Below are 17,459 nucleotides of genomic sequence, written 5' to 3'. Positions count from 1 at the left end.
AAACGTTTGGCCTGCCTGCCATGATCCAAACCAGCAGGTGCACAATGGGTCAATGAAGATCAGTGTCAAACATGTCTGCATCATTTCTGTGCCACTCTTTGTAATATTTCTCTTGGCAGTCTCAGCATTCAAAAAAACAGTGTGCAGTCGATATTTATGAATGCACACGTTCGGAGGCGGAGTGTCAAGTTTTCATCCACTAGTTCAGTTCACTTAAGTGTTGGAGTGTATGGATTTTATTCTCCTCATTGGTAAGACAAAAATTGCATATCAACTTGTTCTTCGTGGACATGACCATGCCTCAACAATGTTGGATCGACCCTAAGAAAACATAGACCACTTCTCATATCTTGGGAGCTATCTCTCTGCAAAGACAGCTATTGATGGTGGAGTTCACCATTACTTTCAGTGTAACTGAACGGTTTATGGGTGATTGCAGTCAATAGGGGTGTTTTGAAGATAAGACCTTGAAATGTCCATCATCTCAATTTTGGACATCATTGGCTCTTGAGCTGTAGGTTGAACTACTTCTCATTTTCTGAAAATTAGCTCCACTCCTGCGGGATGTTTGGTGGAGGTAAGATGCAGAATTGAAAGAAAGCAAAGGTGAGACAATTCAGAGAAAGGATCAAATGGAGGCTTTTGTTCCCACTGAGGGTGGTTGGAGTCTGGAATGCACTACCTGAAGGGGTAAAGCAGGCAGATATTCGCACAGTGTTTAAAAAGCACGAAGACGGATATTTGGCCTGTATAATGAAGGAATAATGGAATTGGACTTATATCAGTCAAATGTAGATCAGTGTGATGATTTGACCAAATAAACATACACAGAAACGGTATAAGGATCTACACAAGAGATGCATATAGAATAAGTCGAGAGGAGAACTTGGACTGAATAAGGGTGCTGACCCGAAACATCACCCATCCATGTTCTCCAGAGATGCTGCCTGATCTGCGGAGTTACTCCACATTTTGTATCATTTTACGAGTTACCGGTAGTTATTGGGACTGGAGGGTTTGAGTTTAAGGAGAGGCTGGATTGTGTGGGATTTTTTTTCCCTGGAGTGTAGGAAGTTAAAGAGTGACCTTATAAGGGTGGATACAATCATGAAGGACATAGATAAGGTGCTTTCAGACAAGAAACCATTTGAACATTGTAAGTACATGCCACTTGATACCTAAGCCACTGGAATATTCCATGACTTTCTTGAGGAGTGAAAGTCATTGATGGGGTGGTAGGTACACAGAAATGCTGGAGAAACTCAGCGGGGGCAGCAGCATCTATGGAGCAAAGGAAATAGGTGACGTATCGGGCCAAAATCCTTCTTCATGGGGTGGTAATTGGCCAGATTTGTTCTGATTTTCTGTGGACTGGACAATTTGCCCTGTTGTCTGTCAGAGTTCTGTGCAACGGATTGCAACAAATTATTCTGGAGCACGTCACCAGCAGGTCAGGAGGATTTTGTCAGAGCCCACAGTCGTAAATATCCATTTGATGGTTTTGTTGTAAAATATCATGTGAACTAAATCAAACTGGCTGAAACTAAGCACTGTAAAGGCAAGTAAGCAAGTAAGTTTATTGGCCAAGTATTCATACACATGGAATTTGCCTTGGTGTTCTGCCCACAAGTAACAACATGACATAGTGACAGTTACGAATGACACAGAAAACACTAAACATTAATAATAATAAAATATTAATGATAAAATTCCATTGATCAAGCATGCGAACCAACAAAATACCAGATCAAAGAGAGGCTACAGATTTTTGGCTGTTGAGTAGACCAACTACTCGTGGATAAAAACTGTTTTTATGTCTGGCTGTGGCAGCTTTGACAGTCCGTAGTCGCCCTCCAGAGGGAAGTGATTCAAAGAGTTTGTGGCCAGGGTGAGAGGGGTCAGTGATGATCTTGCCCGCTCGCTTCCTGGCCCTTGCAGTGTACAGTTCATCAATGGAGGGAAGGTTGCAGCCAATAGCCTTCTCTGCTGATCGGACAATTCGCTGCAGCCTCCAGGTGTCGTGCTTGGTGGCTGAACCAAACCAGACCATGATGGAGAAGGTGAGGACAGACGCTACGATGGCCGTATAGAATTGGGCCATCATTGCCTGTGGCAGATTGTGCTTCCTCAGCTGCAGCAGGAAGTACATCCTCTGTTGTGCCTTTTTGACTGTGGAGTCGGCATTGGCTAGAAGGGCCGAGATGGCCTGTTTCCGTGCTGTTATTGTTATATGGTTTTATGGTCGATGGTAGTCCCCCACTTAAGGTCCTTGGAGATGATGGTTCCAGGAACTTAAAAGACTTCACAGATGTGACTGTGGTGTTGTTGATCGTGAGTGGGGTGAGGGGAGGTGGAGCTCTCCTAAAGTCTACAATCAATTCCACTGTCTTAAGAGCATTGAGCTCTAGGTTGTTGCAGCGGCACCAGGACGCCAGCTGTGACACTTCCTGTCTGCAGGCAGATTCCTCCTCATCCTGGATCAGTCTAATCAGGGTTGTGTCGTCCGCAAACTTGAGAAGCTTGACAGAGGTGTCTGTGGAGGTGCAGTCATTGGTGCAGAAAGAGTAGAGAGAGGACGCAGCCTTGCGGTGCTCCTAAGCTGAGCGTTTGCGTGTCCGAGATGTGCTTTCCCAGCCTCACATGCGGCTTCCTGTATGTCCGGAAGTTGGTGATCCACTGACAGAAGGGTTCAGGCACAGTCAACTCGGAAAGTTTGGAGTGTAGTAGCTCTGGCACAATGTTGTTGCTAAAATCAGAGAGCTAAAATCAACAAACAGGATCCTCGCATAGATCCCCTGGCGGTCTAGGTGCTGTAGGTTGAAGTGCAAGCCCAAGTTGACTGCATCATCCACAGATCTATTGGCACGATATGCAAACTGCAAAGGTTGGCTAGCACAGGCCTTTCGAGTGTCTTCATGACTACAGAGGTCAGTGCGACAGGCCTGTAGTCATTAAGACAAGTAATCATATAACCATATAACCATATAACAATTACAGCACGGAAACAGGCCATCCTTGCCTTTTTGGGTACAGGGACAATAGTGTAGACTTTGAAGCAGGCAGGGACAGTACATGTTTGCAGGGACTGGTTAAAAATGTCTGTATAGACCGGTGCCAGTTGTTTGGCACAGAGCTTAAAAGTAGAGCGGGACACATTGTCACGTCCTGGAGATTTCCGGATTTTTTGTCCTCTGAAAAGCCTCTCCACCTCCTCTACTTTTATTGTTGATATTGGATAAGTGATGGGTGTGGGTGATTGGGTGTGAAGTGGTGATTGGAGGGGGGTGGGTGTAGAAGGGCACAGTCTTTGTAGACTGAGGTCAGGCTGTGAGTGGGTGTGAAGTGTTGGTTGGGGTGAGAAATGGTCCAGCCTTTTCATATTGGAGTCTTGCCTTAAGCAGGTGAATGGGAAGGAGAGGGTACAGGGTCCATTCTTTGTAGTCTGGGGTCTGGCTGTGTTGGTTGAGGAGGAGGGGGTGCCAGGGTTATGTTTCTGATTTTCAAACCTGCAGTAAAACTCATTCAGGTCGTTGGTCAGCTGACGATTGTCCAAAGTGCTTTCCTCTTGTAGCTGGTAATTTCTTGCAAGCCCTTCCAAACTGAAGAAGAGTCATTAGCTGAGAACTTGCTCCTCAACTTCTCTGAGTACCTTTCCTTGGCAGCTCTGATTCCTCTTCTCAGCTTGTACTTGGTCTGCCTGTAGAGGTCTGCATCCCAGCTCCTGTAGGCCTCCTCTTTAGACCGTCGAAGCTGTCTGAGTTCTGCAGTGAACCAGGGCTTGTTGTTGTTGAACCATGTCTGGGTCTTAGTTGGAATGCAACATATGATGATCCAGTGTCAGTATACTCATCGAGGCTTGTGGTTGCTTCCCTGAACACATTCCAATCCGTGCAGTCAAAGCTGGATTGTAAGTTCTCAATGCCCTCCCTCGTCCACCTTTTCGTTGTTCTGACCACAGGCTTAGCAGCTTTTAGTTTCTGCCTGTAGGTCGGAATAAGGTGAACTAGACAATGATCAGAGAGACCCAGACCCGCCCAGGGAATAGAGTGATATGCGTTCTTGATGGCCGTGTAACAGTGATTGAGTGTTCTCTCCCTTCTGGTGGGGCCTGTAACATGAAGTCTGTGTTTTGGAAGGTCACGGCTGAGGTTAGCTTTGTTAAAGTCCCCCAAAACAATGACCATGGAGTCCGGGAACACGCTCTCTCCTGTCATTACCTGGTCAGCGAGTTCCGTTTGCGCCTCACGTACGCAGGCTTGGGGAGGAATGTAAACTCCAGCGAGAATAAAGGAATTAAATTCCCTCAGAGAGTAGAAGGGTTTGCAGTTTATAAAGAGGGATTCTAGGTTGGGAGAGCAGAAATTTGACAGTACCGTGATGTTGCTGCACCAGTCCTGGTTGGTATAGAAGCAAATTCCACCGCCTCTTGATTTCCCCGCTGCCTCCCCTTCACGGTCCATTGTGAAGTTGGAAGCCAGCCAGTTGCAGCGCGCTGTCCGGGGTCGACTCACACAGCCCAGGTCTCGGTGAAGCACAGGGCAGCAGGTCGAGAGAAGTCCTTGTTTGTCCGATGCAGGAGTTGCAGTTCATCCACTTTGTTCTTGAGCGAATGTACGTTTGCCAGGAATATGCTCAGGAGCGGTGTGCGTGATCCTCGTCGCTGTAGTCGGGTGAGTGCTCCAGAGCGCTTCTCACGGGTCCTCCCCCGTGTCAAGACTTTGAACGTAGCCACAGCCCCGCCGACGAGTATGTCCAAATAATCCAGCGAGTGAGAGAAATCCGGAACGATGTTTGGAGGTACCGTATGTCCGGCGTTTATGAGTACCTCTCTCGTGAAAGTAATCTTTGTAGGGTTGTCACAGACGACACAAACGAACAAACACATACAAAAACACATACAAAACAGCAAGGAACCGTGCACCGTGGCCTCCATCGTCGGCGCCAGCAGCACCTACACTGCAAGGTAGAGATTTTTACTACTTACATGCAACTTAGAAAGAAACATCTTTTCCATGCCAACACTTAAGATGCAACATCCAGGCACTCAAACACTTCTTTTGGATGAAGTACAAATACACTTGTACTGTTTCCAATTTAGGACATTGGTTTTGGTGATCATGAAGTAGCTTTCTCTGCATTGGACAAATCAACCACAGACCACCACTATTCTATCTGCTAGGGTGACCTTGAACATACAGATGCCTGGCACTTTGATTCCACATCATATTCCCATTATGTTCCTTCTAAATTTAGCTTCTTACACTGTTCTGTGAGAGGCCAAAGGATCAAAAATACATCATTATCTGCCAAGGCACGTCAAGGCCCCCCCCCCCCCCCCCCCCCACCCCCCCCCCCACCCCCCCCACCCACCCCCACCTCTCCCCCCTCCCCCCTCAGGGCTCAAAGGTGTTTTGAATCATTTCAGATAATCTGCCTTTTCTTGGTCTGTCAGAATTGATCAGCCCACAAGTAAGAGCAGTGAATGCCAGGATGTGGGTGCCCTGGGGACAGGAATGGCTTTTTGTATCAATGATCCAAAAAGGGAGGAGGGAGGATGGAGGGAGGGGGATAGCCTCTGTTTCTCAGTCTACAGATATGCAGCCTAACCTGCTGAATGATCCCGGTATCATGTTTTGTTTAATATTTTCAACCTCTGCACTTAAAAAAAAATAAATCTCTGCCTCGTTCTGAAATAACTTTTTCCCACCATGCCATCTGACCTGCTGGATTTCCCCAATAATTTCCCCCTTTATTTCAGATTTCCACCAGTTACTATGTTGTGTATTTTATAATTACAGCAGGTTACCCGTTTTCTCCTCCACCACGTACAGACAACATTGGTGGCAGTGAAAATCGTCTCCCCTCACTCTCAGCCAATACCAATCTGTCAGGACACAAAGGGCTGGCGCGACTCAACGGGCGGCATCTCTGGAGAACATGGATATGTGAGGTTTCTCTTGGGTTCCACCCTGTCTTAGACATTCCCTTTGTTCTTTGCACCTTATTTTCACCCTCCGAGAAAGACCAACCTAATCAGAACTACGTTTCTCCCCTCGAGGATGTTGCTTGGCCGATTGAATATTTCTAACACTTTCGTTTTCATTTTAGTAAGAGAACAAAGTAATTGTATGCATCAGTCAGGGCGTCTCCCACATTTAAACCTCTACCTGGTTTATGACCCACAATTTCGTTCAAAGAAAATGAAAGGAAAATCAGAACATATTTTAGTCCATGCATATTTTTACGTGGGATTAGTTAGCAGTGCCGTAAAGATTGTCCTTCAATGCCTTACATTTCCACTATCTTGGGAAGCTGGCAACCCCGTTAATAAATGCATTTCTGCGTGGTTGACATCTTGGTTAACTGAAATTGCCTTCATCTGTTACGGCTGGAACCATTGTGGTGACATTTGAAATCGTGATGCGGGCGAGGCTCGCTGATGAGAATGAAACACGCCTATTATGCAATAGAAATGTTATTTAAAGCAGAATATTCAACATCTGAATATAGGATCTTGCTATAGAAAAACAAGTGTTCATCCATATTCGACAAACGTTTTAATATTAACTGAAACATAGATGTGTTGTAATTGCATTGTTTCTGAAATGATCGCTGCAATCTAAAAAAAAGATGCTTGCAGCTTTCGATTTTACACTCCGCGTGTACTTCCAATATACAAGCTTTGTTTTCGTGCAACAAAGGAAAAAAGCAGTAAACGAGAGCAGGTGTTCGGTATTTTCAGAGGGAAGGTGCAGCAGAGGTGCAGGCATCCTGTAGCGCAGCGGAGTGCGGCTGGACAGCGGCAGCAGGCGGCACAGAGCGGGCGCCCGCTGCTTCTGCTGCTTGCATTGGGCAAAGCCGGCAGGAGGGGCGTTCTCACCAAGCGCCCTCATCCAAGCTCCCTCATCCAACCCCCACACACACACGACAGGCTTACTATTGCGCCCCCCGCGAGACAGCCCTCATCAAACTATTTATTACAACCGGTTGAACACTGGAGAGGAAGCAAGCTTGTTTTGAATCGGTGCAATCAGGAAATTGTACAAAAGTCAAAGCAAATTAATAAGACGCCCCGCCTCCTGCCAGCTGAGCCCGGTCTTGGTGTGTCTTAAGAGAAGCACTGGTGCGAGATTTACACGCGGAAAAAAAAACTGTGAGTACAAATTCAGTGTTAAGAGCGAATTGCTGGACGCGATGCAAGTGGGGAAAGGCGGTGTTTCACCCTGCAAGGGGCAGCTAATGGCCGGCTGCTTTGTCATTCGGGATGTGGGCGACAGAAGCCCTCGGGAGGATCGCGGCTGATGTTTACTGGCAGCTGCTGCTCGCCTGACAGCGGCTGTGGGTGGGAGGGAGGGAGGGAGGGAGGTGTTCAGAGCGAAACGCAAACAACCGGGTTGGGTACAAAAGGGATACAAAGGCCGAGTCTCAAACTGTGCGTGCACTGGGTTTTAAAATGGTTTAAAAAAAAATCTCCACGACCTGCCCACCCGGGTATCACAAACGTCAGCGACGCATTTGAGGTCTGCGTCACATTGTGAGGGGCAGAGGCAAATGGAAGCACTTAAAAGTAAGTACAAAACCACTCCAAAAGATTACCATCCGAATATTGCCATTTTTTATGGAGTATGACAGTGAATATCCTAACACAAAGTTTAGACCAAGTTTCTCCTCGAGAGGAGGAAAAGAGTTTGACCACCAAAGGAAATTAAGTGTGAACCTTCAGTAAATGTTAATGGATTTCAATCAGACGTTGGGGGTTGGGCTGGAAGTTAATTATTTTCCTGGGAACATATTTAATGAAAGTTTTGACGTGTAATATCAAAAATACATTGTAATGTAACCATTTCATTTTGGACTTGTTGTCTCAATACTATGATGTCATTTCAGTTTTTCCCACTGAAGATAAAGTGATTTACAACATTACAGTTATTAGTTTGTTCAAAGGCCGTTTAGAACTAGTCCTACTGATCAATTTCGTGTGTTTTATGTGTCTACAAGGTTAGCTAACAATATATTTTTTAAAGGTTTGGTTTGGACTTGTATGTCCACTATCCACAGTTCAGTTCTTCAGTAATTCACAGTTCAGTTCTTCAGTAGAAGAAGTGAGAAAAGAACAACTTCCTTGGACGAGAGTATGAAGATTTTGACCTGAACCATCACCCTTTCTTTTTATCCAAACATGCTGCCTAACCTGCTGAGTTACTTCAGCATTTTGTGTCTATCTTCGGTATAAACCAGCATCTGCCGTTCCTTCCTGCACATCTTTCTTGGATGAGTGCATTTCACAGTACATAGAATAGAATGCCATTTATTGTCCTTCAAACAGACATGGTTCGAACAAAATTTAATTCCTGCAATCATAACATCAAAAATCATAATAAAATCATAACAAAACAAAAACCCAAGGCGCACAATTAACACAATTTACATAAACATCCATCACAGTGAATCTCCAAACACCTCCTCACTGTGATGGAAGGCAAAAGTCTTGTCTCTTCCCTGTTCTTTATTCTTCTCCCGCGGTCAAGCAGTCCAACTGCTGCGTCGAGGCGACCGTGGCACCTGATGTCAAAGCCCCCGGCAGGCGATGGTAAGTCCAGCGGCCGTTAAAGCCGCGCCGGGCGATGTAAGGCCCTGCTCTGGGTCTTGATGTTAGAGCCCCGGGCGAGCGATGGTCAGTCCCACGGCCGTTAAAGCCGCGCCGGGCGATGTAAGGCCCTGCTCTGGGTCATTTTAACCCCGCGATTCAGGCGAGAGAAGTTGCCGTTGCGGGAGCTCCGATAAGCGGTCTCGGAAATGCAGGTCCATTGCGAGCTCCCGATGTTACCGTCCACCGGGCCTGCAGCCGGGGTCACCAAAGCTCCGAAGTCGGGTCGCAGCCGCGCGCCACCACAGCTGTCCATGCTCCGAAGTCGGCCAGCTCTGCGATGGTAAGTCCGCTGGCTCCACGACTGGAGCCTTCAGGTTGGTTCCGGTTGGAGGTTGCTGGCTCCACGATGTTAGGCCCAACGACAATGGAGACCCGACAGGGAAAAGGTCGGGTCCCGTACAGGGAAGAGATTAAAAAGTAGGCCCCCCCCCCTCTCCCACGTATACACATCTAAAAAATAAAATCAAAAACGTACACCTAACAGGACAAAAAGAGAGAAAAGACGGATGGACTGCAGTCGATTTTGGTTTTCACAACCCCGTGCCATTGAAAGTAATTCTTGAATTACCATCCTTGCCTTTGTTTCACCAGTCCTCTTTTCTAGCTCCTGAATTTCTGCTGATGGAATGTTATCACCTTTCTTTGCTGTGTTATTGTTTTAATGTAGGTCATGATTTAATGCAGAATACTAATGTTCTTTATTGTGGTATCGCCAAGACAGATGTGCATGTGATCTCAATCAAGCCTGCTATATGTTTCTTTGAAACAAGTGTTATTCCATGCTTTGTGTACAAATTACTCTTCACTCTTCTTACAACCACCACCATAATCCAGCAGTCAAGATCCAGTTAATGCTACAGATTGTTCTGAATACATCCCTCCAATTCATATGTAACTCCCTAGTTTAGTTTGTTATCACTGACTTTCTCTACTCCTGAGCTTCATGTAGATGACGGCAAGCTTCAGCCACCACAAATCATGCAGTCCATGAGTTTCTTGGCATTTTCTGTGTACTTCAGTTTCAACAGTTGAGATGTATCCTTCAAGTGGTTTTCAGTACATATACAGCCTGGATGTAATGGGTGATGTTTCATACAGATTTAAAAACATGTTGCTGTATTTATATGTGGAATATTAAGTCTGATCTCTGATCTGGATTTAGGGGTGATGCTAATCTTTAATGGGGTTCAAGGACGATCCTTAAATTTTCTGGACAAGAGGCCTTTTTGGAAAGGACGAGGGGTATCTTGGAAACCGAGTGAGATCTTTTTGCGCACTAGGAGCATTAAAGAGAAATTGCCTCTCCAAAGTTAAATGTCTTTTTCAGCTATTCAGTTTCCTGATATAATTCAGATAATATTCATGGCTTTCTTGTTTTTAAAACAAAACAAACTTATCGAAGGGAAGCTGGCCAGGAATATAAAGAAGGACTGTAAAAGCTTATTTCGATATGTTAAGGGAAAAAGAGTAACAAAGTCAAATGTGGGTCCCTTGAAGGCAGACACGGGTGAAATTATTATGGGGAACAAGGATAGGTAATGTTATCCCACTTTTCAAGAAAGGAGCGAGAGAGAAAACGGGGAATTACAGACCAGTGAGCCTGACTTCGGTGGTGGGAAAGATGCTGGAGTCAATTATTAAAGAGGTCATAATGGGGCATTTGGATAGCAGTAAAATGATTAGTCCAAGTCAGCATGGATTTATGAAAGGGAAATCATGCTTGACTAATCTTCTGGAATTTTTTGAGGATGTGACAAGTAAAATGGATGAAGGGGTGCCAGTGGATGTAGTGTATCTAGACTTACAGAAAGCCTTTGATAAGGTCCTGCACGGGAGACTGGTGACTAAAATTAGAGCACATGGTATTGGAGGTAGGGTGCTGACATGGATGGAAAATTGGTTGGCAGACTGGAAGCAAAGAGTAGGAGTGAACGGGTCCTTTTCAGAATGGCAGGCAGTGGCGAGTGGAGTGCCGCAAGGCTCAGTGTTGGGGCCGCAACTGTTTACCATATATATTAATGATTTGGAAGAGGGAATTAGGAGCAACACTAGCAGGTTTGCGGATGACACAAAGCTGGGTGGCAGTGTGAGCTGTGAAGAGGATGTTAGGAGGTTGCAGGGTGACCTGGACAGGGTGAGTGAGTGGGCAGGTGCGTGGCAGATGCAGTATAATATAGATAAATGTGAGGTTATCCACTTTGGCGGCCAAAACAAGGGGGCAGATTATTATCTCAATGGGGTTAGGTTAGGTGAGGGGGAGGTGCAGCGAGACCTGGGTGTCCTTGTACACCGGTCACTGAATGTTGGCTTACAGGTACAGCAGGCAGTGAAGAAAGCAAATGGAATGTTGGCCTTCATAACAAGAGCATTTCAGTATAGGAGTAAAGAGGTTCTTCTGCAGTTGTATAGGGCTCTGGTGAGACCACATCTAGAGTATTGTGTACAGTTTTGGTCTCCAAATTTGAGGACATCCTTGTGATTGAGGCAGTGCAGCGTAGGTTCACGAGATTGATCCCTGGGATGGCGGGAATGTCATATGAGGAAAAATTGAAAATACTAGGCTTGTATTCACTGGAGTTTAGAAGGATGAGGGGATCGTATAAAAACATATAAAATTATAAAAGAACTGGACAAGCTAGATGCAGGGAAAATGTTCCCAATATTGGGCGAGTCCAGAACCAGGGGCACAGTCTTAGAATAAAGGGGAGGTCATTTAAGACTGAGGTGAGAAAAAGCGTTTTCACCCAGGGAGTTGTGAATTTATGGAATTCCCTGCCACAGAGGGCAGTGTAGACCAAGTCACTGGATGGATTTAAGAGAGAGTTAGATAGAGCTCTAGGGGCTAGTGGAGTCAAGGGATATGGGGAGAAGGCAGGCATGGGTTATTGATAGGGGCGATCAGCCATGATCACGATGAATGGCGATGCTGGCTCGAAGGGCTGAATGGCCTCCTCGTGCACATATTTTCTATGTTTCTTCTATGTTTCTATCATTCCAGCTTAGTCATAGAATGATACAGTGTAGAAACAGGCCCTTCAGCCCAACTTGCCCATACCGGCCAACATGTCTCAGCTACACTAATCCCACCTGCCTTCATTTGGTCCATATCCGTCCAAACCTGTCCTATCCATGTACCTTCTGGAAATAAAATTTTGGCCTGGCAATTATTCTGCTCCTTAAACCTGGAATGAGGTGCATTGTAACAAATGTTGATGTTTTATCAATTTTATCTAGCTTAGGAACATAGAAAATAGGTGCAGGAGTAGGCCATTCGGCCTAACATCGCCAACATCGGGAACAATCTTCCTGCATCTAGCCTGTCCAACCCCTTAAGAATTTTGTAAGTTTCTATAAGATCCCCCCTCAATCTTCTAAATTCTAGCGAGTACAAACCGAGTCTATCCAGTCTTTCTTCATAAGACAGTCCTGACATCCCAGGAATCAGTCTGGTGAACCTTCTCTGCACTCCCTCTATGGCAATAATGTCCTTCCTCAGATTTGGAGACCAAAACTGTATGCAATACTCCAGGTGTGGTCTCACCAAGGCCCTGTACAACTGCAGTAGAACCTCCCTGCTCCTATACTCAAATCCTTTTGCTATGAATGCTAACATACCATTCGCCTTCTTCACTGCCTGCTGCACCTGCATGCCTACTTTTAATGACTGGTGTACCATGACACCCAGGTCTCGTTGCATCTCCCCTTTTCCTAATCGCCCACCATTCAGGTAATAGACTACTTTCCTGTTCTTGCCACCAAAGTGGATAACCTCACATTTATCCACATTATACTGCATCTGCCATGCATTTTCCCACTTACCGAGCCTATCCAAGTCACCTTGCAGCCTCCTAGCATCCTCCTCACAGCTAACACTCGCCCCCAGCTTCGTGTCATCTGCAAACTTGGAGATGTTGCATTCAATTCCCTCGTCCAAATCATTAATATATATCGTAAATAGCTGGGGTCCCAGAACTGAGCCTTGCGGTACCCCACTAGTCACTGCCTGCCATTGTGAAAAGGACCTGTTTACTCCTACTCTTTGTTTCCTGTCTGCCAGCCAGTTCTCTATCCACATCAATACTGAATCCCCAATACCGTGTGCTTTAAGTTTGTATACTAATCTCTTATGTGGGACCTTGTCGAAAGCCTTCTGAAAGTCCAGATATAACACATCCACTGGTTCTCCCTTATCCACTCTACTAGTTACATCCTCAAAAAATTCTATAAGATTCGTCAGACATGATTTACCCTTCATAAATCCATGCTGACTTTGTCCAATGATTTCACCACTTTCCAAATGTGCTGCTATCCCATCTTTAATAACTGATTCTAGCATTTCCCCGCTACCGACGTTAGACTAACTGGTCTGTAATTCCCCGTTTTCTCTCTCCCTCGCTTTTTAAAAAGTGGTGTTACATTAGCTACCCTCCAATCCTCGGGTACTACTCCAGAATCTAAAGAGTTTTGAAAAATTATCACTAATGCATCCACTATTTCTGGGGCTACTTCCTTAAGTACTCTGGGATGCAGCCTATCTGGCCCTTGGGATTTATCGGCCTTTAATCCATTCAATTTACCTAACACTTTTCCCGGCTAACCTGGATTTCACGCAGTTCCTCCATCTCATTTGACCCCCGGTCCCCTGCTATTTCCGGCAGATTATTTACGTCTTCCTTAGTGAAGACAGAATCAAAGTAGTTATTCAATTGGTCTGCCATGTCCTTGTTCCCCATGATCAATTCACCCGTTTCTGACTGCAAGGCACCTACATTTGTTTTAACTAATCTTTTTCTCTTCACATATCTATAAAAGCTTTTGCAGTCAGTTTTTATGTTCCCTGCCAGTTTTCTTTCATAATCTATTTTCCCTTTCCTAATTAAGCCCTTTGTCCTCCTCTGCTGGTCTCTGAATTTCTCCCAGTCCTCTGGTAGGCTGCTTTTTCTGGCTAATTTGTACACTTCATCTTTTGTTTTGATACTATCCCTGATTTCCCTTGTTATCCACGGATGCACTACCTTCCCTGATTTATTTTTTTTGCCAAACTGGGATGAACAATTGTTGTAGTTCATCCATGCAGTCATTAAATGCCTTCCATTGCATATCCACCGTCAACCCATTAAGAATCAATCGCCAGTCTATCTTGGCCAATTCACGTCTCATACCCTCAAAGTTACCTTTCTTTAAGTTCAGGACCCTTGTCTCTGAATTAACGATGTCACTCTCCATCCTAATGAACTCAAAACGCTTGCACCCAAAACGCCTGCTTTTGAATGTTAAAGTTAGTATTAAGTGTAAATACTTTGGCACTTCTGTGTGACACACAGGTTCTGATTGCAACAGGTTTCAGTTTACTGCTAACAGTTATTAACATTTAAAAATGCTTGAAATAGTAAAATGCTAACTAAGGTTTGAAATATTAAAATGTAACTATGGAAAGTACTAATAATTACACTAACTACTTTTGCTACCAAAATCCCAAATCAATAAAGTAATTCCTATACCTGTTGTACCTTACTTTAAATGTTTCCCCTCTGCTTTCTCTTTTCCACGAACTCTCTCAATAGGTTTGGAAGAAGATATTTAAACAGCTGAATCCTAAAATCATTAACCTTTCTCATAACTTTGACATGATTTCTTTGTTCCTAAGACGTATTTTCAGTTGTTGATGCTATTTTTCTCCTCTTACTGTAGAACCAATATTTTGCACTTAAATATGTCTCTCAGGAAATTAATCTCTAAAGGCTTTTTAAAAAAAAACTATATTACTGCACTGAGGATCAGGGCAGATAGGAATTGCATCATAAGTGTAAAGGGCCTGTCCCACTTTCACGACCTAATTCACGACCTCTGCCGCGTTTGCCCTTGACTCGTACTCGCAGCATGGTCATCACAAGGGCGAAGGTAGGTTGTGATGCTAGTCGTAGGTATTCGTGTCATCAAGTAGGTCGGGGCGTTTTTCTAGCCTGAAGAAAAATGTCCACGAGTGAAAAAAGGTCGTGAAAGTGGCCCTTAAGTCACACCATATTTTAATGAAGACTTTGATTTGCGATATTTCGGGAGAATGAAAATGATAAAAATTCTAATTCAGAGCATTACTAGATAAAGGCCAAAGCGAGTCATGAATTTGGGGTGAGGGCAAGAGAGAATATTTAGTGGATGTCACCAACCTATTATAGGAGAATTTGATAGAATAAGGAGTTTGAATAAGGGCATTTATACCTAGTGAGGCCAGTAGAGGAAAGTGTTAGTGTTCTGAGGCAAGAGAATTTGAAAAGGATGGATATAATGTTTGAGAAGAGAGAATCATGGACAATGTTGTTTAGTCTGAAGATCAAAGATGGAAATTGGACATTGATGCATTTGATGTGAATGAGTTAATAGTGAAAAAGATTTAGAAATGAACTTCCTGAGCGACACATTCATGTGTAAACATGAGATACGATTTAGGATATAACTATGGTGTTATAACTATTGAATGCAGTACTCAATAGTACAGGACAGTGAATTAATGCACATATTTAAATTGTATAGAGTTTATATAAACGTCAAAAGGAACATCACAATGTGTGTGTGTGTGTGTGTGTGGATCCCTTGGGAGGCTGATGTGAGTGAAATTGCAATTAGGAGTAAAAAATCTATTTTGCATTTGGACGAGAATAGACAAACATAGAAAACGAGTGGAGATCATGAATTTAATGAGTAATTTCTCCTGTAGTTTTCACATTTTATAGGTCCATAATCTGACTGACATTAGTTTTTAAGACGTTGCTGCAGGGATAGTTGGATTGGTAGTGATCCTTGCCTTGGAAAGATACCAGCAAATGGAATAGTATCAAATAGAACACTCAAAAGAAGTAAAAAAAGAGAAATATGGGAACTTCAGGCTGGTAAGACTGACACTGGGTGTCATAAAAATGCTGGAATGCATTCTAACGAAGTGTTAACTAATGCACAATTATAAATGCAAAATATGTCTAGACAACTGACTTTAGACTCTAGAGATACAGCACGTAAACAGGCTCATTGGCCCATTGAGTCTGCGCCAACTAGTGATCCCTATACACTAGCACTATCCAACCCACAAAGGACAATTTACAACTATTTACAGAAGCCAATTAACCTACAAACCTGTTCGTCTTTGGGAAGAAACCTGAACACCCAGAGAAAACCCACACGGTCACGGCGAGAATGTACAAACCTCTGTACAGACAGCACCCGCACTCAGGATTGAATACGGGTCTCTGGCGCTGGAAGGCAGCAAATCTACTGCTGTGCCACTGTGCACACAGTCTTCTGCAATCTTACTCATCGAGCCTTCCACATTCTTATCCAAATCGTTGATATACCACCAACAGCAATGGGCCAGTCCCGATCCCCGAGGGCAGTATACAGGTGCAGTAGTAGAATTGCTGCCTTGCAGCATCAGAAACCCCGTTTCTATCCTGACTATGGATGCTGTCTGTATGGAGTTTGTACGTTCTCTTTGTAACCGCATGGCTTTACTCTGGGAGCTCTGGTTTTCTCCACTATTCCAAAGACTTGCAGGTTTATAGATTAATTGGCTTCTGTAAATTGTCCCCAGTATGTAAGAAAGAACGAGTGTACAGGTGATTGTTGGTTGGTGTGGATTTGGTGGGCCGCAGGGCCTGTTTCCATGCTATAACTCTAAACTCGCATCACTAATCACTGGTCGCCAGTCTGAAAAATTGGCTTCCACCCTCTGCTAACTTGCATGAAGCCATTTCTCTATCCAGTTGACCAACTCTCTATGATCTAACCTTCCAGAGAAGCCTATCATGCGAAACATTATCAAATGGCTTGCTGAAGTTCATATAGACAACATCTTGCTGAAGTTCATATGGACAACATCTAAGCTTTTCTCACATCAACCTTTGGTTTGAATATAGAACATACAGCACAGTGCCACCTTTCGACCCTCAGTGTTTGTGCTGAACATGATGCTGGCAGAATAGATATCTTCTGCCTCCAATTCCCTGTGTTTCCATGTGCCTATACATAAGCTTCTTAAACACCATTATCGTATCTGCCTCCACCACCACCCCTTGCAATGTGTTCCAGCCCCCACCACATTGTGAATGAAAACAAAACTTCCCCTTCTCACTATTTAGTTATATCCTCTAATGTAACCTGGGGAAAATGGTTCTGACTGTCTACTCTATATCTACGCTTCCCTTGTGGTTAAAAAAATCTCAGATTCATAGGACACAATCACCCACATAGAAAACCATGCTGATTATTCCTCAGAATCTGCTGCAGTAACCTGCCTACCACAGATGTTAGGCACACTACTAATCAACAGTTTCCAGATTCTTCTTTCCAGCTCCTCTTATATAGTACAGTAAACCTTGTTACTACAGACCTCTTTGTAATGGATTTTACTTATAGCAGACTGTCTCTTTAGGAAGATAAATACAAAATGCTGGAGTAACTCAGTGAGACAGGCAGTTTCTCTGGAGAGAAGGAATGGTTGACGTTTTGGGTCGAAACCCATCTTCAGAAACACAGACTGCTAGTTGCACAACAGAGGTCTTTGAAATTGACAAGACATTGTTTCAACACTTAACTCTCTTAAACAATGTAACAAACAGCTTTTAGTATTTTTACCTTACTAAATTAAATTTTTAGCTGTTAAAAAGAACTTTGTACACAGCAGACTACTGACCGACATCTGCTACAAACCCACTGACTCCCGTGGCTATCTGGACCACACTTCTTCCCACCCTGCTTCCTGTAAGGACTATCCCCTACTCACAATTCCTCCGTCTACGCTGCGTCTGCACCCAGGATG

General features: G+C 44.2%; 1 protein-coding gene across 2 annotated transcripts in view; it reads left to right on the top strand.

Annotated features, from left to right (window-relative positions):
• The first annotated feature begins 6,967 nt into the window (after positions 1 to 6,967).
• Positions 6,968 to 17,459, top strand: part of mapre2 (microtubule-associated protein, RP/EB family, member 2) — a 57,597-nt gene continuing 47,105 nt past the window's right edge. Inside the window, exon 1 of one of the 2 annotated variants that reach the window (XM_055634121.1) lies at positions 6,968 to 7,153. The gene's annotated coding sequence lies outside the window, so the exon portion shown is untranslated. Of the gene's footprint in view, positions 7,154 to 7,420; positions 7,568 to 17,459 lie in introns of those variants that run through there. The other variant, XM_055634120.1, reaches the window with a different exon arrangement.

Source organism: Leucoraja erinacea, chromosome 4 (genome assembly GCF_028641065.1).
Source record: "Leucoraja erinacea ecotype New England chromosome 4, Leri_hhj_1, whole genome shotgun sequence".
In the NCBI taxonomy this organism is placed as follows: Eukaryota; Metazoa; Chordata; class Chondrichthyes; order Rajiformes; family Rajidae; genus Leucoraja; species Leucoraja erinaceus.
This window is presented reverse-complemented; position numbering and strand designations above follow the sequence as displayed.